Here is a 21,917-nt window from a genome sequence, read left to right as displayed (position 1 = left end):
GAGAAAATCGTTAGTATTAAATATTTAAAATAAATAAATAAATACATAAACTCCGACTCCTTACCATGTACATCCGTGGATCGTTTTAACGGTTCTCTCCCGCTGACCGGCTTCTCCATGGGCTGTGACAGAAAAAATCGGGTTATTCCAGAGTTTTAAACCGGTGATTTAATTTCGATCGCTGTACTTACAATCTGCATGGTGAAGTCGGGGCTTCCGGCCTTCGAACTTCTTCAGGGGCTCTGACTTGATTTCTAGAATTAACATAAATAAATGAATACAAAGCACCACCCTCACAAGCGGATATTCTGTAATATTTCAAATATATTACCGAGGACGGGTCCGAACGCGCTCTGGACCGTCTGTGTGGTTTTGTCTAAAAAAAAAAAAAAAGACACAGTTTCAGACGGCGTGCATCATTTAAAAACAGTCATTTCTATCAAAACAGATTACTTAAATCACTTACCCTGAAAGCTGATGCGGTTTTCGCACACTGCTCGAAGACAAGAAAACTTAATTAAACATGGTTTTTCAGGATTTTTTTTTTTCCGCAAATTTATTCTATTTTATACCCATAGCTGGGGGTCCAGGCATCTTCACTCTTCACCGGTCGTAGTGGAAATGCGCGGTGACTCCTTCCCAGGGACGTGAGTGAGAAGGTTTGTTGATTTTTCGGGTTCATCACCTCGGGGCAGCATCTCCGATCAGCGGGTGTCCCGCGCACCATGATCGATCGGCTGATATCTTAAAAGAAACACCATTTGGCGTGAGTGAGAAGGAGGACTAGGGGAGGAGGCGGGGGCTTAGGGGCAGGACATAGTGACGTAATCGATTCTGATTGGCTGTGATGTCATAACGGGGGCGGGGCTTAGTGACGTAGTCGATTCTGATTGGCTGTGATGTCATAGGGGCGGGGCTTGGAGGCGGGACTAGGGGGGGGGCTTAGGGGCGGGAACATAGTGACGTCATCGATTCTGATTGGCTGACAGGGCCATCAATCACTTTTGACATAAGGTGGGTCATTACTCTCTCTCCCTTGTTCTTGAAAATGAGGAACCAGCACACTTCGTCTCCACTCCTCAGGGTATCCTCTCACTTTCCAAGACTTTATTAAATAATCTGGTTAGAAACTCTACTGCCATCTCTCCTAGACATTTCCATGCCTCCACTGGAATGTCATCTGGAACAACTGCCTTTCTACTCTTCATAGCAGCCCTCACTTCTTCCTTACTAATCTCTTGTACTTCCTGACTTACTCTCACCACATCATCCAGCCTTTTCTCTCGCTCATTTTCTTTATTCATCAGCTCTTCAAAATATTCCCTCCACCTTCTCAGCACACACTCCTCACTTGTCAGCACATTACCATGTGCATCTTTTACCACCCTAACCTGCTGCACATCCTTTCCAGCTCTGTCCCTTTGTCTGGCCAATCGGTACAGGTCCTTTTCTCCTTCCTTACTATTCAACTTCTTGTACAGCTCGCAGTATGCCTTTTCCTTCGCTTATGCCACTTCTCTTTTCGCCTTACACCTCATCTCCTTGTACTCCTGTCTATTTGCTTCATCTCTCCGACTATCCCAAAACCTTTTCACCAACCTCCTTCTCCTTATGCTTTCCTGGACCTCTTCATTCTACCACCAAGTCTCCTTGTCTTCCTTCCACTGTCCAGATGTCATACCCAGTACTGTCCTAGCTGTCTCCCTCCCACATCTGCAGTACTTTTCCAGTTGTCCAAAATTGCTTCCCCTCCCCAACACCATTTCTCTTTCTGTCTTCACCATGGTACAACAACTTGTACCTACCGCCGATGCTCCTGCTCTTACTTCCCTTCCACTTGGTCTCTTGCACACACAATATGTTTACCTTTCTCCTCTCCATCATATCAGCCAGCTCTCTCCCTTTACCAGTCATACTACCAACATTCAGAGTCCCCCACTCTCATTTCCACCCTTCTAGTTTTCTTCTTCTCCCGCTGTTTGTGGAAACATTCTCCTCCTCTTCTATGTCGTCTTCGCCCAGCAGTAGCCCAATTTCACCGGCACCCTATTGGGCAACAGCACTGATGGCGGATGTTGTTAACTCGGGCCACGGCCGATCCGGTATGGAAATTCGATTCTTAGTCTGCATTGTTGGGTTGGCTTGTTTTACCGCCGGATGCCCTTCCTGACGCAACCACATTCATTCAACTGATTCAATTTTCAAGGTCATCGGTCAAAGTAAGGAAAAACCCTGCCTTAAACACTGAGCAAATTTTTCTGGACAGTTGTGAGATCCAATCCGTCACATTCAGGGATCTCACTCGGGTTTTTTAACAGCATAGGGGAGAACTTGTTGGGGCTAACGCTGCAGGCGTGAGTATTGTAGGATGGTATGGGGGCACCCCGCCCCCCCCAAAAAATAGAAAATTCTTAAGTTTATAACCCTCTGAAACAGTATTTCCTGTATATTGAGGGCCAAATTTTGTGAAGTAAAGGCTAAGATTTTTATCTTTGTTAGAGCAAAAAAGTTATCAGGCCAAATGGAGCAGCTCTCATTTCTAGAAATCTGGCTAATTTTCTTAAATCCTCCAAACCGTGACTATCCAGGGTTGGGACCAGGAAGCAGAGTTGTAGTCTTACACACCTCTCTGCAGCTTCTCTCCCCCTGCCATCCCCTCATTACCCCATCCCCGTAGAGACGGTGCCTGCTCCCAGACTACCAATAACCAGCAAAAATCTATTTAAGCAGAAAAATTCAAAAAGAAAAAATAATATAGCACCTTCTACTGCACCACAGACTAAACAGTTAAATGTGGTCTATTAACATTAGGTCTCTCTCTTCTAAGTCCCTGTTGGTAAATGATATAATAATTGATCAACATATTGATTTATTCTGCCTAACAGAAACCTGGTTACAGCAGGATGAATATGTTAGTTTAAAATGAGTCAACACCCCCGAGTCACACTAACTGTCAGAATGCTCGTAGCACGGGCCGGGGCGGTGGATTAGCAGCAAGCTTCCATTCCAGCTTATTAATTAATCAAAAACCCAGACAGAGCTTTAATTCATTTGAAAGCTTGTCTCTTAGTCTTGTCCATCCAAATTGGAAGTCCCAAAAACCAGTTTTATTTGTTATTATCTATCGTCCACCTGGTCGTTACTGTGAGTTTCTCTGTGAATTTTCAGACCTTTTGTCTGACTTAGTGCTTAGCTCAGATAAGATATTATAGTGGGCGATTTTAACATCCACACAGATGCTGAGAATGACAGCCTCAACACTGCATTTATCTATTATTAGACTCTATTGGCTTTGCTCAAAAAGTAAATGAGTCCACCCACCACTTTAATCATATCTTAGATCTTGTTCTGACTTATGGTATGGAAATAGAAGACTTACAGTATTCCCTGAAAACTCCCTTCTGTCTGATCATTTTTTAATAACATTTACATTTACTCTGATGGACTACCCAGCAGTAGGGAATAAGTTTCATTACACTAGAAGTCTTTCAGAAAGCGCTGTAACTAGGTTTAAGGATATGATTCCTTCTTTATGTTCTCTAATGCCATATAACAACACAGTGCAGAGTAGCTACCTAAACTCTGTAAGGGAGATAGAGTATCTCGTCAATAGTTTTACATCCTCATTGAAGACAACTTGGATGCTGTAGCTCCTCTGAAAAAGAGAGCTTTAAATCAGAAGTGTCTGACTCCATGGTATAACTCTCAAACTCGTAGCTTAAAGCAGATAACCCGTAAGTTGGAGAGGAAATGGCGTCTCACTAATTTAGAAGATCTTCACTTAGCCTGGAAAAAGAGTCTGTTGCTCTATAAAAAAGCCCTCCGTAAAGCTAGGACATCTTTCTACTCATCACTAATTGAAGAAAATAAGAACAACCCCAGGTTTCTTTTCAGCACTGTAGCCAGGCTGACAAAGAGTCAGAGCTCTATTGAGCTGAGTATTCCATTATCTTTAACTAGTAATGAGTTCATGACTTTCTTTGCAAACAAAATTTTAACTATTAGAGAAAAAATTACTCATAACCATCCCAAAGACGTATCGTTATCTTTGGCTGCTTTCAGTGATGCCGGTATTTGGTTAGACTCTTTCTCTCCGATTGTTCTGTCTGAGTTATTTTCATTAGTTACTTCATCCAAAACCATCAACATGTTTATTAGACCCCATTCCTACCAGGCTGCTCAAGGAAGCCCTACCATTATTTAATGCTTCGATCTTAAATATGATCAATCTATCTTTGTTAGTTGGCTATGTACCACAGGCTTTTAAGGTGCAGTAATTAAACCATTACTTAAAAAGCCATCACTTGACCCAGCTATCTTAGCTAATTATAGGCCAATCTCCAACCTTCCTTTTCTCTCAAAAATTCTTGAAAGGGTAGTTGTAAAACAGCTAACTGATCATCTGCAGAGGAATGGTCTATTTGAAGAGTTTCAGTCAGGTTTTAGAATTCATCATAGTACAGAAACAGCATTAGTGAAGGTTACAAATGATCTTCTTATGGCCTCGGACAGTGGACTCATCTCTGTGCTTGTTCTGTTAGACCTCAGTGCTGCTTTTGATACTGTTGACCATAAAATTTATTACAGAGATTAGAGCATGCCATAGGTATTAAAGGCACTGCGCTGCGGTGGTTTGAATCATATTTGTCTAATAGATTACAATTGTGTCATGTAAATGGGGAATCTCTTCACAGACTAAAGTTAATTATGGAGTTCCACAAGGTTCTGTGCTAGGACCAATTTATTCACTTTATATATGCTTCCCTTAGGCAGTATTATTAGACGGTATTGCTTAAATTTTCATTGTTACGCAGATGATACCCAGCTTTATCTATCCATGAAGCCAGAGGACACCACCCAATTAGCTAAACTGCAGGATGGTCTTACAGACATAAAGACATGGATGACCTCTAATTTCCTGCTTTTAAACTCAGATAAAACTGAGTTATTGTTCTTGGCCCCACAAATCTTAGAAACATGGTGTCTAACCAGATCCTTACTCTGGATGGCATTACCCTGACCTCTAGTAATACTGTGAGAAATCTTGGAGTCATTTTTGATCAGGATATGTCATTCAAAGCGCATATTAAACAAATATGTAGGACTGCTTTTTTGCATTTACGCAATATCTCTAAAATCAGAAAGGTCTTGTTTCAGAGTGATGCTGAAAAACTAATTCATGCATTTATTTCCTCTAGGCTGGACTATTGTAATTCATTATTATCAGGTTGTCCTAAAAGTTCCCTAAAAGCCTTCAGTTAATTCAAAATGCTGCAGCTAGAGTGCTGACGGGGACTAGAAGGAGAGAGCATATCTCACCCATATTGGCCTCTCTCATTGGCTTCCTGTTAATTCTAGAATAGAATTTAAAATTCTTCTTCTTACTTATAAGGTTTTGAATAATCAGTCCCATCTTATCTTAGGGACCTCGTAGTACCATATCACCCCAATAGAGCGCTTCGCTCTCAGACTGCAGGCTTACTTGTAGTTCCTAGGGTTTGTAAGAGTAGAATGGGAGGCAGAGCCTTCAGCTTTCAGGCTCCTCTCCTGTGGAACCAGCTCCCAATTCAGATCAGGGAGACAGACACCCTCTCTACTTTAAGATTAGGCTTAAAACTTTCCTTTTTGCTAAAGCTTATAGTTAGGGCTGGATCAGGTGACCCTGAACCATCCCTTAGTTATGCTGCTATAGACGTAGACTGCTGGGGGGTTCCCATGATGCACTGTTTCTTTCTCTTTTTGCTCTGTATGCACCACTCTGCATTTAATCATTAGTGATCGATCTCTGCTCCCCTCCACAGCAGTCTTTTTCCTGGTTCTCTCCCTCAGCCCCAACCAGTCCCAGCAGAAGACTGCCCCTCCCTGAGCCTGGTTCTGCTGGAGGTTTCTTCCTGTTAAAAGGGAGTTTTTCCTTCCCACTGTAGCCAAGTGCTTGCTCACAGGGGGTCGTTTTGACCGTTGGGTTTTACATCATTATTGTATGCCTTGCCTTACATATAAAGCGCCTTGGGGCAAACTGTTTGTTGTGATTTGGCGCTATATAAAAAAAAATTGATTGATTGATTGATTGATTGAAATCACGAATAGTCTACAAATGTGTGTCAGAGGAACATCAGAACTGCTAATTTAGACACAGCAGTAAAAAAAAAGCACACTTGAAAATCCTTCTAAATGTGCTTTTTTAAAACTTTGAGATCACTTTCTGATTACTGTACATTTTGAAGTTAAAACTATTGGAAAACTTGTAATTAAAATAGTTTTGCGTAAGTTAAATAAAGATTCTTTAGAAATCTTTTTTCATCTGTAAATTAAAACCATAACTTACCTGTTGTTGTTATTTCAGATGAGATGATTTCTGCTTTTTGTTGTTTACATGACCACTTGAATAATCACATAACTCCAGTAATCAGACAATGTGCATGTAAATGGGGCCATTGTTTTATATTTTCAATATACTGGGATAAAAAAATTCCTGCATTTCCCCCTGAAAGGTTAGAGTTCTGAGATGTTCCACCAACTGTGCAACGGGAACAAACATTCAAGATAAGCACACTGGAAAAAACGATCTGAACCTGAGATGCAGCAGTGACGAGTTTATGTGATACAGAGGAACGCTGGGAAGTCCTGTTTGACAGCATGTTGTTGTGTTTTTGTGAAGGTGTGGACTCTACTATGGATCTGTGTGAGGACACAGAGGAGGGACCCTTGAAATCCAGCCTGTGTGGGGACCATGAGATCCAGATCAAAGCTCAGAGGTGAGATGAGGATCTGAAACTGACTGTGTCAGAGCTCAGTGGTCACATCTCTGTACCTTTTGTTTTTTGGGTGGGAGTGGTACTTGTACATTTTGAAGTTTGTAATATTCATTCTGCTTAATTGCAAATTAATTCGCTAATTTACATCAATACTTGTAAAATCACAATTCATTTCTGATTTGTCCTAGAATTGACCATATCTTCTTTTGCCTTGTGCACCTACCTGTGGGAGATAGAAGTGATACGACGACAGTCGCCTGCTCGCAGGACACTCGTTACCAACACACATCTCTGTGTTATTGTTTTGATTTCATCTCAGACACTGTTCACAGTCAAATGTCTCTTGGACAGTGGATGGAGAATATCTCCAGAAGTCATCAAATGCTGCAGTTGCAGCTTTGAAGGAATTTCTGAAGTCGTTAGTCATTGTATTTGTTGGTAATTTGACATTTGAGAATGAAGATCTGTTTAAATAAGAATTTCCTTCATCTGGTCATTCATATTGGTGTGTGTTTGTTTGTTTGTTTTTTAAATGAAAACCAATTCATATTTGCTCTTCCTCAACTCAGATGGTGTGAAACAGTACTGAGTCAGGCCTCAAGTAAAGATGAATAAGAATCTTATTCATGGTAGGGCTGAAATAATTAGCTCAAATAATTGATTACAAAAATGTTGGAGGCAAAGAATTTGCCTTGAGGCTTTGTTGAATTTCGGTCACCAAATTCCTTCTATTAAAAATGTCTTGCTATCACTCGTTGCCTGCTCAGCTCTGGTATTGTTTCACACAAATTGTTGTTATTGGCACACATTCCATTCAGACTTGAGGTTGTGCGATGGCGGACAGTCAAGAAACTCTCCATAAAAGACAGAAAATGTGACCCGCTTTTCATACCTGGGCAGCCTTGTGTCACACTACACTAACAGATGACATCCAACACTAACTCACATGTGCAGGAACTGCCTTCTGCTGGCTTTGCACCTGCATTTTGTGTATGGCTTTGATTATACAAAAACTGGGGAGAGCTGACATTTGCCATTTCGTCTGCTTATGTATTTTGGGTAGGATGAACGCTGCGAAACGGAATGTTGACTATACAAATATTTTTGGAGAAATGAGCAATTTTAGATAAACAATGTACATTGTGCTGCAATGCACCATGGGAGTTCAGCGTTTTGTGATTAAAATGTTATTGTGGTTCATATTTAACATTGTTGTTAGTTTTAATGAGTTATTGTGTTTTGTAGTTTAATTGGTTTAGACACTTTAGTTAAGTGTTATGTTGCTGTTATCATGAGTGAGTTAAGTCTCATTTTTGTCAAATTAAAATCACCTGCTTACAGCTGCTGCGCGTGCATGTTGTGTAACTTTGATCACATAGAAACTGTGGAGAGCTTACATTTGGCAGGCTTATGTAGTTTGAGTGAAGGATGAACACTGCCGAAAGGAACGTTGCTAGGACTAATATTTTTGGAGACGCAAGGGATATTAACTAGTCACACTGCACAATGGATGTTGCTAACTACATTATGGACTCACACGCTATTCCAGGAGGGGGTGGTAAGTCATTATCTTAAAAGCGTGAGTACGGTGAGTGATTTTATTTAGTCAGGTCAATGTAAGTACATATATAATTGTAAATACCTTAAAAATACATGGATGACATAAGAAAGTGAAAACACTTACTTCCATTGTGGCCCATTTAAAACTCAAATGACAAAATAGAAGTAAAAATAAAATAATAAAAACAATATAATTGTGTGTATATGATAACAAGAACCTAAACAATTTTTAAACACATTAGGACAGTAAATTAATATTAAAAATTACATAATTAACAGGAAATGAAAGGGTTGATTTTGTCGTCTTCAAAATTGTTGCGGTCTAAGGTTGTAAAAACATTCTGGACTCACACGCCATTCTAACTCATTATACAATCTTTGCTTAATTTATTACCACCCTTGAAAAATGTCGGCTACCTATTTTGTAAACAGTACCCAGTCTAGAGCCTGTGGATCCCGACAGGCATGCTAGTGTAGATGTGACTTAGAAATGATGAGATGTGGTGCAGAGTGACTTAGAAATCATTATGTTAACGCAGGAATCTTCTTTTAGCGAGTGCAGACAAAACTCCGAATTCTTTCTTTTAATATCTGTGGAGAATAACTCAGGTAACTTCTTTCGATTGCAAATGAAACTCAAATGTCGTCTTTTGGTATTGGTGCAGACAGACTGAGGAACTTCCTCCTCTAAGGATAGGTCATCCGAAACAAACAAAACACTCTTGTCAGGAAGGAGTGTTTTAACTCAACAGACACTCAGCCTTCTGGGACAAAAACATTCAGGAGAACAAAGTCTAGCTACTACCTCAATAGAGGGAGAGTGCAAAAGATAAATCTCCAGGAAGTAGACTCAGCAGGAATTAAAGAGCAGGCTAAGATAAGCAGAGGATGACACAAAAAGCAGACTAAACCAACTAAAACCTGATAACAGACAGGACCCTGACAGGCAGACCATTTTGCTGGTAAACCACCGAAACCTTCATCCTGGGTTGGTCGTGAACCAAGCTTCTACGGAACCGCCGAACTATCACATTCTGACCTGCTGGAAAAATGAACCAGATCCATGCCTGTAGTCATCTGGGAAACCTGGTGGGTTTACGTCGACACAGGTCAGTGAAAGAAGGCCAACAAATAGCCAATCGGGAAACCGGACCTCGTCAGACCTCATCAAAATCAAATCAAATCAATTTTATTTATATAGCGCCAAATCACAACAAACAGTTGCCCCAAGGCGCTTTATATTGTAAGTCAAGGCCATACAATAATTATGGAAAAACCCAAACGGTCAAAACGACCCCCTGTGAGCAAGCACTTGGCGACAGTGGGAAGGAAAAACTCCCTTTTACAGGAAGAAACCTCCAGCAGAACCAGGCTCAGGGAGGGGCAGTCTTCTGCTGGGACTGGTTGGGGCTGAGGGAGAGAACCGGGAAAAAGGACATGCTGTGGAGGGGAGCAGAGATCAATCACTAATGATTAAATGCAGAGTGGTGCATACAGAGCAAAAAGAGAAAGAAACACTCAGTGCATCATGGGAACCCCCCAGCAGTCTAAGTCTATAGCAGCATAAGTAAGGGATGGTTCAGGGTCACTTGATCCAGCCCTAACTATAAGCTTTAGCAAAAAGGAAAGTTTTAAGCCTAATCTTAAAAGTAGAGAGGGTGTCTGTCTCCCTGATCCGAATTGGGAGCTGGTTCCACAGGAGAGGAGCCTGAAAGCTGAAGGCTCTGCCTTCCATTCTACTCTTACAAACCCTAGGAACTACAAGTAAGCCTGCAGTCTGAGAGCGAAGCACTCTATTGGGGTGATATGGTACTATGAGGTCCCTAAGATAAGATGGGACCTGATTATTCAAAACCTTATAAGAAGAAGAATTTTAAATTCTATTCTAGAATTAACAGGAAGCCAATGAAGAGAGGCCAATATGGGTGAGATATGCTCTCTCCTTCTGTTCCCTGTCAGTACTCTAGCTGCAGCATTTTGAATTAACTGAAGGCTTTTCAGGGAACTTTTAGGACAACTGATAATAATGAATTACAGTAGTCCAGCCTAGAGGAATAAATGCATGAATTAGTTTTTCAGCATCACTCTGAGACAAGACCTTTCTAATTTAGAGATATTGCGCAAATGCAAAAAAGCAGTCCTACATTTTTGTTTAATATGCGCATTGAATGACATATCCTGATCAAAAATGACTCCAAGATTTCTCACAGTATTATTAGAGGTCAGGGTAATGCCATCCAGAGTAAGGATCTGGTTAGACACCATGTTTCTAAGATTTGTGGGGCCAAGTACAATAACTTCAGTTTTATCTGAGTTTAAAAGCAGGAAATTAGAGGTCATCCATGTCTTTATGTCTGTAAGACAATCCTGCAGTTTAGCTAATTGGTGTGTGTCCTCTGGCTTCATGGATAGATAAAGCTGGGTATCATCTGCGTAACAATGAAAATTTAAGCAATGCTGTCTAATAATACTGCCTAAGGGAAACATATATAAAGTGAATAAAATTGGACCTAGCACAGAACCTTGTGGAACTCCATAATTAACCTTAGTCTGTGAAGAAGATTCCCCATTTACATGAACAAATTGTAATCTATTAGATAAATATGATTCAAACCACTGCAGCGCAGTGCCTTTAATACCTACGGCATGCTCTAATCTCTGTAATAAAATTTTATGGTCAACAGTATCAAAAGCAGCACTGAGGTCTAACAGAACAAGCGCAGAGATGAGTCCACTGTCTGAGGCCATAAGAAGATCATTTGTAACCTTCACTAATGCTGTTTCTGTACTATGATGAATTCTAAAACCTGACTGAAACTCTTCAAATAGACCATTCCTCTGCAGATGATCAGTTAGCTGTTTTACAACTACCCTTTCAAGAATTTTTGAGAGAAAAGGAAGGTTGGAGATTGGCCTATAATTAGCTAAGATAGTTGGGTCAAGTGATGGCTTTTTAAGTAATGGTTTAATTACTGCCACCTTAAAAGCCTGTGGTACATAGCCAACTAATAAAGATAGATTGATCATATTTAAGATCGAAGCATTAATTAATGGTAGGGCTTCCTTGAGCAGCCTGGTAGGAATGGGGTCTAATAGACATGTGATGGTTTGGAGGAAGTAACTAATGAAAATAACTCAGGCAGAACAATCGGAGAGAAAGAGTCTAACCAAATACCGGCATCACTGAAAGCAGCCAAAGATAACGATATGTCTTTGGGATGGTTATGAGTAATTTTTTCTCTAATAGTTAAAATTTTATTAGCAAAGAAAGTCATGAAGTCATTACTAGTTAAAGTTAAAGGAATACTCGGCTCAATAGAGCTTTGACTCTTTGTCAGCCTGGCTACAGTGCTGAAAAGAAACCTGGGGTTGTTCTTATTTTCTTCAATTAGTGATGAGTAGTAAGATGTCCTAGCTTTACGGAGGGCTTTTTTATAGAGCAACAGACTCTTTTTCCAGGCTAAGTGAAGATCTTCTAAATTAGTGAGACGCCATTTCCTCTCCAACTTATGGGTTATCTGCTTTAAGCTGCGAGTTTGTGAGTTATACCACGGAGTCAGGCACTTCTGATTTAAGAACTCTCTTTTTCAGAGGAGCTACAGCATCCAAAGTTGTCTTCAGTGAGGATGTAAAACTATTGACGAGATACTCTATCTCACTCACAGAGTTTAGGTAGCTACTCTGCCCTTTGTTGGTATATGGCATTAGAGAACATAAAGAAGGAATCATATCCTTAAACCTAGTTACAGTGCTTTCTGAAAGACTTCTAGTGTAATGAAACTTATTCCCCACAACTTATTCCCATAAGCTCATATCAAAAGCTCATATCATATCAAAAGCTCATATACACGCAGGTACATGCCCTCCTGCACATGCTGTTAAAAACATAAATATTGTTTATGATTGATTGAGGGGTTTTATTGAACATGTACAAATTGTATGTAAGACAATAGGCTCTTAATGAATTAAGCAACTGCAAATTATAAAGGAGACAATACAAACACACAAACAAGTATAAACCATACTGCTATGAGTAGTATTTTCGTTAAAATCTTAATGATACCGTCCCGGATGCAGACATGAGAAACACAGTTAGTTAATCTGTATTTTCAAGCTAAAAGGACAGAGTCAATTTTTCTTGTTGATGGAGGAGCAGTCGCTATTTTTGGTACGGTGGGCTGTCCTGCCAAGTCTGTGGAAGGGAAACACGGCCCAGAAAATTCAGTCATCTTTTCCAGAAATAAATCCAAAAAGTCAGTGTTTTGGTCCTGTGTGGATGGACAATTGGCCCGACTGTTTGACTCTCAGTGGGATCAGCAGGACCAACAAGAAAACCATGAAAACCATTTTGAGTGTTCAGACCAACAATGCAGGTTGATGTGAACTTGAAGCTGTTTGTGTTAACCGTTTCTGATTGGTCCACAGAGTGAAGCAGCAGAGCTCAGAGGTTCTCAGGGTTCCATCTGCTCAGCAGCATCAAAGACGCCTGAACTGCATGTTTATGGTCTGTTGACTTCAGTCACATATTATCATTGAACAGTTTGTTCATAATGTCTTTATGCTGCAGCAACAAACACTTTGATGATGTTTATTCTCTCTTTTATATTCATGAGTGCATCATTCATGGATTTGCTGCTGTTGTTGTTGTTGTTGAAAGTGAAGATTTTAATTATTTGTGCTTTATTTTGATAAATTCAGACCTTGATCTCTCAGAAAAATGATTTAAAGGGCATAACTTTTCAGTGTTTTTAAATTAACTATTTTATAAACAAAATCCAGAGCATCTCACACAGTGAGAAATACAGTGCATCCAGAAAGTGTTCACAGTACTTCACTTTTTCCACATTTTATGTTACAGCCTTATTTCAAAATGGGTGAAATTCATTTCTTTCATCAAGCAACTCTTTCATCTGTCTTGACAGTCAGTCTCATGAACATGTAAAGGCTCGAAGGAAAAAGTGTCAGCTGACTATCGATGTCAGTCGTACTGTGTGTGCCGGGGTATGACTTTGGATCTAGGTCAGTCATGGGGATGTCATTGCATATGAACTTGAGTGATGTCTTTATGATCTGGGTCTTCTCATCTCCGTGTTCAAGATTAGCAGGATGTTCTCTCAGAATGTTGTTGGTACCATCTTTGAGACAGAGCACATCTGCCCTTCTATCTTGTGTTGTGACATACAAAGTGTCATGGTATTTCTCTTGGAGTTTTATCTTTAGTCAATGCTTTGAGTAAGAGAGGCTCTTATCTGTTGACTGATCAAACCCCTGCAGCTTTTCATGGACTTGGTCAACCATCATCACCCCATGCTCTAATTCTGAGTCAAACCATTCCCAGAATTCACTAAAAACTGCTTCTCGCTCCTCCTTCAGTGTATCTGCAGTCAGAATATCTGGCACTCTTTTTTTTTTTTTTCTAGCTTCTGCTGGGTTATTTTTGTAGAGCGAGTTTGTTGCAAAGAATGCATACATCCTGATGTAGGAGGTGAACTGACTGTGAACTTCTAGAACTACAGTCAGTAGATGCACTGAACTCACAGCAAGTGTTCCTTCAACTTTGACTCTTTCTCTGCCTTTGATGCTTGAGCTGACTTCTTGGTGATCTCAACAAAGTTGTACAGATGATTTTTACACTTCATGTGGTATCTCAGTTTTCCTTCCTTTTGAGCCTCCTTCATACTTTCCACAATGGTACCATTTTTGACTGCTTCCGCATGTTTCAAAAGAGTAGAGTAGCCCTTTGGAGTTGCATGTATGAGTGTCTCAGCAGGTGTATCTGGGCCTTCACAGATTAGGCAATTGAGCATAGGTGGAGCAATGTCTTCATCCATATTTTTAGACTCCAGTGTCCTGCAAAGTAGAATGAAATATATTTAGAAATTATTTTTTCAATCAGCTCAGAATCATGACCCTTCATAACGTGATTACACAGATGTAATTAGATCTGCAGCAATAAACAGCAGACGTGCCTGTTAAAACAGCCTGCTGAGCTGCACGTTCGCTGTTTCGCTGTTTTATTGCCGCTGTGTATAATACGTGCACGTGAAATGGCGCAGGTCTGGTCTGACCTGTGTGATCAGATCTGTCTGATAATCAGACAGATCACACAGATGTGATCAGAGTCTGATCACATAAATTACAGATTAACGCACAAGTTAAATTTAACATTAAGCATTGGTAAAATGTTACTGTATTGAAAAATGACTTGAGAGAAATTAATGTTCACATTTCTGCTGCTGCTTGAGCCAGTGAGTGGCTCAAGTTAGTTCTGTTTGAGATTTAATTTCTTATGGTAAAGAATTCCATAGGTGTGTATCTTACAATGAGAGGATGATTGGCCAAATGTTGTCCTGCACCTTCAAATTTTACAGTTTTGATTGGTTGTGCTCCTCGCCACTGTCCTACAGTTGTCCATCTTTTGAAAGACATCACTTGTGGAGCCAGTCCATTTACACACTTAAAAACAACTTTCAGAAAGGAGAATTTTATAAAGTTTGAAAAAGTCAACAAGTTGTATTTCTAAATGGTTTTGCAGTGGTGCCATTTTTATGGCTTCTGGTCAAAAATTTCAAAGCTTATTTATAAAGTGAGAATAGAGGTCTCACGGCTGAGTCAGTGGTCTGGCCCCAAGCAGTGAGGCAGTAAGACAAATGTGAAAGAACCATGGCATGCAAATATAAATGAGCTGCTTTTAAAAGAGAGAGACATGACCTGATAGGGTGCTTGAGTCTTGAGCAAAAGGGCTGGATTAGAATTATTTTGAGTGGAGGAGCTCCTACTCTGCTTAATTTCTTGGAGAATAATCAGGCTTCCTTCAGTGACTGAGTCCAGCTGAGGAACTAGATGGAAGCAGTTACTTATCCTTGTTGGATTTGTAACCTGCAACCAGCTAGTGAGTGCAGTATTCAGATTCATGGACCAATGTCTAGGTTCGTAGGGAGGGATTGTATGAAAGTGAGAAAGAAACAGATGACACAGTAAGCTATTTGAGCCACAATGGATGTTTAACAAAAAAAAAAAGTATATTACAACTTATTCACAACAATAATAAAAATAATAAATAACATAAAGTGTCTCTGCAAAAATGACATTTATTTGTTTCTTTTTTTCCCCAGTTCCTTTTCATCTTTTTTTTCTTATCAGTTCAGTTTGATTTATCCCTTGTGATGATCAAATAAGTCTAAGTGCTTTCGTAAAGACAACAGTAAGTGGAACGATGGTGTGATATTCCTACCACACTGGAATACACAATCGAATGGGGAGACGGGATGTTCTCCTCTGGGAAAGGGAGCTTGATCCCACTCTTAGGTCAAGGCTGAAGGCTGAGATCAGCCTTCATGGCTGTCTCGCCATTTCCCTCATTAGGGAGAATCTCAAATCCATATCTGTCATCTCCAGGATCTCAACAAACCTAACCAGAACGTCTGTTATCGCACTGAGCTCTTATCCACTCAGTCCTTCATGACCGTATTGCTCTCCCGCGAGTATCTCTGAGCACTTCATTAGGTTCACTTCAGTGCTCTCTCTGAAGACCTTTTATCTTATCTCTCTTCTCTGCTTTGTGTCTGTGGTAGCTCTCTTTTTCCCCACTTCGTCTCTGACCATTTTTACCGCTCATGAGGAGGGACTTTCCTCTGACCTCCAGCCAATGGATAGCCCACATCCTCCCATCTTACAAAATGTCAGCCAATCTGGTTGGAGTAACTGCAAGGGGGGGTGACTGTGACAGACACCTCATCCAACCAATGGTAACAGACATCAACAACTCACACAACTGAGGAAAATAAAATTAATACCACAGAATAAATTGACATTTAGGAACCAATTCCTTACCGGTTGCAACCATCAGTGAGGGTTCCAGCAATCATTGTGTTCAGCCGAGTGTCCACACCTTGGTAAGTGACAGTTCCTGTGTAACCAGTGTTGTTATTTAATGGGCCAGGATGCAGCTGGATATCACTACTTGATAACAACATGAATTAGTGGTGGGCAATATGACCTAAAATTCATATCACTGTATAAATTGTATCCCTCCTTCACGGTAACGGTATATATTGCGATATAAACTTAAGTGTAAAAAGTATATGCTTGTCTTTCGGCGTTCCCGTTAGGGGGTCACCACAGCAGATCAATCGTTTCCATCTCCCCTGTCCTCTGTATCTTCCTTTGTCACACCAACCACCTGCATGTCCCCCCTCAGCACATCCATAAACCTCCTCTTTGGCCTCCCTCTTCTCCTCCTGCCTGATGGCTCCATCCTCAGCATCCTTTTCCCTATATACCCTGGGTTCCTCCTCTGCACATGTCCAAAACCATCTCAATATCGCCTCTCTGACTTTTCTCCAAAAACCGTCCCACCTGAACTGTCCCTCTATGTTCATTCCTAATCTTGGTCATTCTCATCACTCCCAAAGACAATCTCAACATCTTCCAGCTCTGCCACCTCCAGCTCTGCCTCCTGTCCTTTTTGTTAGGGCCACTGTCTCTAAGCCATACAACATAGCTGGTCTCACTACTGTCTTTTAAAACTTTCCCCTTCACTCTTGCTGATACTCTTCGGTCCACAAATCACTCCTGCCACCTTTCTCATCCCACTCCACCCTGCCTGCACTCTCTTCTTCACCTCTTTACCACATTCTCCATTACTTTGAACAGTTGACCCCAAATATTTAAACTCATCTACTTTCACAACCTTCTACTCCTTGTAAGTGCATATTCCTACCGGGCTCCCTCTCAATTCACACACATGTACTCAGTCTTGCTTCTACTGACTTTCATTCCCCTTCTCTCCAGAGCATATCTCCACCTCTCCAGACTAGACTCAACCTGCTCTCTACTCTCATTACAGATCACAATGTCATCTGCAAACATCATAGTCCATGGGGACTCCTGTCTGATCTCATCCGTCAACCTGTCCATCACCACTGCGAACAAGAAAGGACTCAGAGCTGATCCTTCGTGAAATCCCACCTCCACCTTGAATGAGTGTTATTCCTACTGCGCATCTCACCGCTGTCACACTATTCTTGTACATATCCTGCACTACTCTAACATACTTCTCTGCCACTCCGGACTTCCTCATACAATACCACAGCTCTTCTCTTGGCACCCTATCATAAGCTTTTCCTAAGTCCACAAACACACAATGTAATGCTTTCTGATCTTCTCTGTACTTCTCAAACAGTATTCTCAGAGCAAACATTGCATCTGTAGTGCTCTTTCTCTGTAGGAAACCATATTGCTGCTTACAGATCTTTACCTATTTTCTACACCTAGCTTCTACAACTCTTTCCCATAACTTCATGCTGTGACTGATCAGCTTTATTCCTCTGTAGTTACTGCAGCTCTGCACATCACCCTTGTTCTTGAAAATAGGAACTAGCACACTTTGTCTCCACTCCTCAGGCATCCTCTCACTTTCCAAGATTTTATTAAATAATCTGGTTCGAAACTCTACTGCCATCTCTCCTAGACATTTCCATGCCTCCACTGGAATGTCATCTGGAACAACTGCCTTTCTACTCTTCATAGCAGCCCTCACTTCTTCCTTACTAATCTCTTGTACTTCCTGACTTACTCTCACCACATCATCCAGCCTTTTCTCTCGCTCATTTTCTTCATTCATCAGCTCTTCAAAATATTCCCTCTCCCTTCTCAATCACTTGTCAGCACATTACCATGTGCATCTTTACCACCCTGACCTGCTGTACATCCTTTCGAGCTCTGTCCCTTTGTCTGGCCAATCGATACAAGCCTTTTCTCCTTCCTTACTATTCAACTTCTTGTACAGCTTGCAATATGCCTTTACCTCTTCATTCCACCACCAAGTCTCCTTGTCTTCCTTCCATTGCCCAGATGTCATACCCATTACTGTCCTAGCTGTCTACCTCACCACATCTGCAGTACTTTTCCAGTTGTCCACAATTGTTTCCCCTCCAACCAGTATACAGTAAAACTGGCGCATAATGCTGCAGGTGGACCAGCCAATTTTGTCATTATAATTCGAAATCCGTTATATGTATAAAACAAACAAAATCTGTTATACGTAGTAACGGATTATTTACAGCTCAGAGGCACTGAATGATCTATGAGGAATCCCCAGCACCAGTTAGGCTTACGTATTCCCTTGATTAAATGCCTGACCTTAAAGCGGACCTGCCTCATTCAGTGTTTTGGGCATTTCTCATAATGCCCCTGGTGGGCTGCCTGCGCTTCCCAGAATGCACCGCGGGGCCGCAGAGTACTGCTGTCGTCATAACTCATGTAAACAATGGCAAAGCGAAGATGTGGATGGCGTTAATTTAGCGATTTCACGGCGATTATGATGATTATAACGCTTTCCCAAGTTAGAGGGGTTATCTAGAGGAGGTGTAGCACCAGTAATGGAGTTCTGCTGTGCCCAATTCTTGTCTTATTGTCCCTACTTCACGAGATGTTTACACTGTAAGTGCTGAGCTCCTGACACCGGAACTCTGCTGAAATCAACTTCTCGCGTGAGTCATGGACCCCAGAATGGTGTGAGATTCACAACTGCAAATACCGAATTTAATGACCGGGTCAGAACTTCATCTGAAAAAAATTGACACCTGCCTAAAATAAGCTCCGGACATTATGTGCATTAACAAGATTACATTTGGTCGAGTCCCCCACTATTTTTTTTTAGTCGTACTTTCAAACCCTAAAGCCTGATTTATGCTCCTGCGACTCTGTAACTCCATGGCCATGCAGTGACGTTGATGTGCACGTTACCCTTTTAAAGTTCTCAGTCGCGTCTTTATGCACTTTACAGCAGGAACAGTGGCTTTTTCTGCATTAATTTGTCCCTCAGTGAGCTGCACTTCTTTATACAATGATCAACCTCCAAACTAATGATACGGTACATACAATTTCCTCCATGAATTGCGGGTTATTTGAGTGTAATTTTCCGACTCTATTGTGAAGTTGATCATATTTGTGGAGTTTTCTGCCAAAGCGTTTGATCCATTATCAAATGTAATTGGCGGCTGTGCTGCAAAAAATATTAAAATTGATGGGAGAGGAAGGAGTGAAAATGTAAAAGTGACAAATCACAGCCTTTTGCAGTGCCCGTCATTTAGCCGTTGTGCGTCAGACACCGGAGAGCCACGCAGAGGGCTCTGATCTAAAGCAGCCGTCTTTGGTTCATCACACCCAGGGACACAGAGAAGAAAATAGTATTTGATCTACTGTCGATTTTGTAAGATTTACCACCAACAAAGAATGGAGAGGTCCGTAATTTTTATCATAGGTATGCTTCAACTGTGAGAGACAGGATGTAAAAAAAGAAAAGAAAATCACATTGTATGATTTTTAAATAATTAATTTGCATTTTATTGCATGAAGTAAGTATTTGATCACCTGCCAACCAGCAAGAATTCTGGCTCTCACAGACCTGTTAGTTTTTCTTAAGAAGCCCTCCTATTCTGCACTCTTCCCTGTATTAATTGCACCTCTTTGAACTCATTACCTGGATAAAACCCCTGTCTACACACTCAGTCATCACACTCCAACCTGTCCAACATGGCCAAGACCAAAGAGCTGTCTAAAGACACCAGGGACAAAATTGTAGAACTGCACAAGGCTGGGATGGACTACAGGACAACAGGCAAGCAGCTTGGTGAGAGATTGTCTCTCACAGTTGAAGTGTACCTACGATAAAAATTACAGACCTCTCCATTCTTTGTTGATGGGAAAACTTGTTAAATCGACAATCAAATACTTATTTTCCCCACTGTATGTGTAAATCTTAACACCATATTACAGTGCCGGGCAACAAGCAGCAGTTTATTAATAATCACCAGTCTTGACTTATGCCCTGCCTCATCTATGTCCTGTGTCTGAGCATGGTTTGAAAAAATAAACAGCCGGTCTTTTAATCAAGGAAATATGGCACAACTTTCCTCGACTCGGCCAGTGTCAGTGTTGAACTTCAATTTGTACTTCTGTTACTGAGCACATCCAGACTGCTCTGTGCAGTACATGAGAGGGGATTTAATGGGAATACATTATGATGGAGTGGGACGTTTTTTACAATGTGAGCAAAAATCTGTTATATACTGTTTATTAGATGGAAAACCATAGAAAAGCAGATCCACAGATCCCGTCTATTTCATCACCATTGCAGAAGAAGACACCCACTTCCACTTCTGGATGGAGCCGCACCTCAAACGGAGAGGAAAAAATAGAATCAGGCAGCAGAAAGACTACAAATAAGGTATAATTTGTCATCATTAAGCAACAACAGAAAAACAAAAAACAGAAGATGTTGTGAAGGTGTAGTAACACGGACCCACAACAGGGGGCGTAAATGAACGGACAATAGATGAGCCAAAAGACAACAATTTAATGTTGTGAATGTGCGCAACGGAATACAGACAATAGCAGATTTAGAATCAAGTCAAATATACAAAGGTGACGTGTGGGCAGGCTCGAGGATAGAAGACGTCTGTCCAGAGAAGAGCCAGGTCCCACACGATTTCCACTGCCCACGCATCCGGAGCACACTGGAGCCGCCAAGTCCTGAGTCCCCAGGTGGCCACTGTCTCCAGCTGTCAGATCTGGTACTGCTGGCATGAAGCGAAACAGTTTAATGGTGGTGTGTGCACACCCAGCAAACAGTCAGCAAACACAGTCCTCTTCTGGTGGGACAAACACCTCCACCTCAAATCCGGAAACTAGGCATGTGCAGAAATCTGTGAGTGCTTATCAAAGTTTGGCATGGGGAGCGAAGCCGTCAGCCCTCCACGTACCACAAACCCAGCCCTCCAGCTGCAAGCACTCACCAGCTGCACAGTACCGATTGCAAAAAAACTGCCAATACGGCTGAGTAGTTTACCTGAGAGGTAGAACGATATCTCGGCAGGGAGGTGGAGTTGCTGCCCGGCTTTTATGGAGATGGTGCGACTGGGTGTGATGAGTGACAGCTGTCATTCCCGGCTGCTCCCATGAGGCGGCTGCGCCCTCTCGTGCCTGAAGCCCGCACTTCAGGCAGGGCGCCCTCTGGTGGTGGGCCAGCAGTACCTCCTCTTCAGCGGCCTACACAACAGGACCCCCCCCCCCCCCCCCTCAACGGGCGCCTCCTGGCGCCGACTAGGCATGTCTGGGGTGACGGGTGTAGAAGTCGGGCCAGGAGGGCCGGGTCCAGGACGAAGCTCCTCTTCACCCAGGAGCGTTCTTCGGGTCCATACCCCTCCCAGTCCACCAGATACTGGAACCCCCGGCCCTTTCGACGGACGTCCAGGAGCCTGCGAACCGTCCAAGCAGGCTCCCCGTCGATGATCCGGGCAGGAGGCGGCGCTGGTCCGGGGGTGCAGAGGGGTGAGTTGTGGCGTGGCTTGATACGTGAAACATGAAAACCGGGTGGATCCGCAGTGAAGTTGGGAGCTGTAGCTTCACTGTGGCTGGGCTGAGGATCTTGAAGATCTTGAATGGTCCAATGTATCGGTCCTTCAATTAGGGGAGTCCACTTGGAGGGGGATGTCCTTAGTTGAAAGCCACACCTCCAGCCCGGGCTGGTATGCAGGGGCCAGGAATGCCGGCGGTCTGCATGGGCCTTGGCCCTCGTCCGGGCCTTCACAGGGCAGA

The 21,917-nt window shown here is 41.9% G+C and overlaps 1 long non-coding RNA gene across 1 annotated transcript in view; it reads left to right on the top strand.

Moving 5' to 3' along the window:
- Nucleotides 1-12,878, top strand: part of LOC117505677 — a 30,363-nt gene extending 17,485 nt beyond the window's left edge. Inside the window, exons 2-3 of the long non-coding RNA XR_004559218.1 lie at nucleotides 6,659-6,755; nucleotides 12,741-12,878. This is a non-coding gene — a long non-coding RNA (uncharacterized LOC117505677). The remainder of the gene's footprint in view (nucleotides 1-6,658; nucleotides 6,756-12,740) is intronic.
- Nucleotides 12,879-21,917: the final 9,039 nt, after the last annotated feature.

This window comes from Thalassophryne amazonica, unplaced genomic scaffold (genome assembly GCF_902500255.1).
Source record: "Thalassophryne amazonica unplaced genomic scaffold, fThaAma1.1, whole genome shotgun sequence".
NCBI lineage: Eukaryota > Metazoa > Chordata > Actinopteri > Batrachoidiformes > Batrachoididae > Thalassophryne > Thalassophryne amazonica.
The sequence above is the reverse complement of the archived record's forward strand: the minus strand, read 5'-3'. Positions and strand labels throughout refer to the sequence as shown.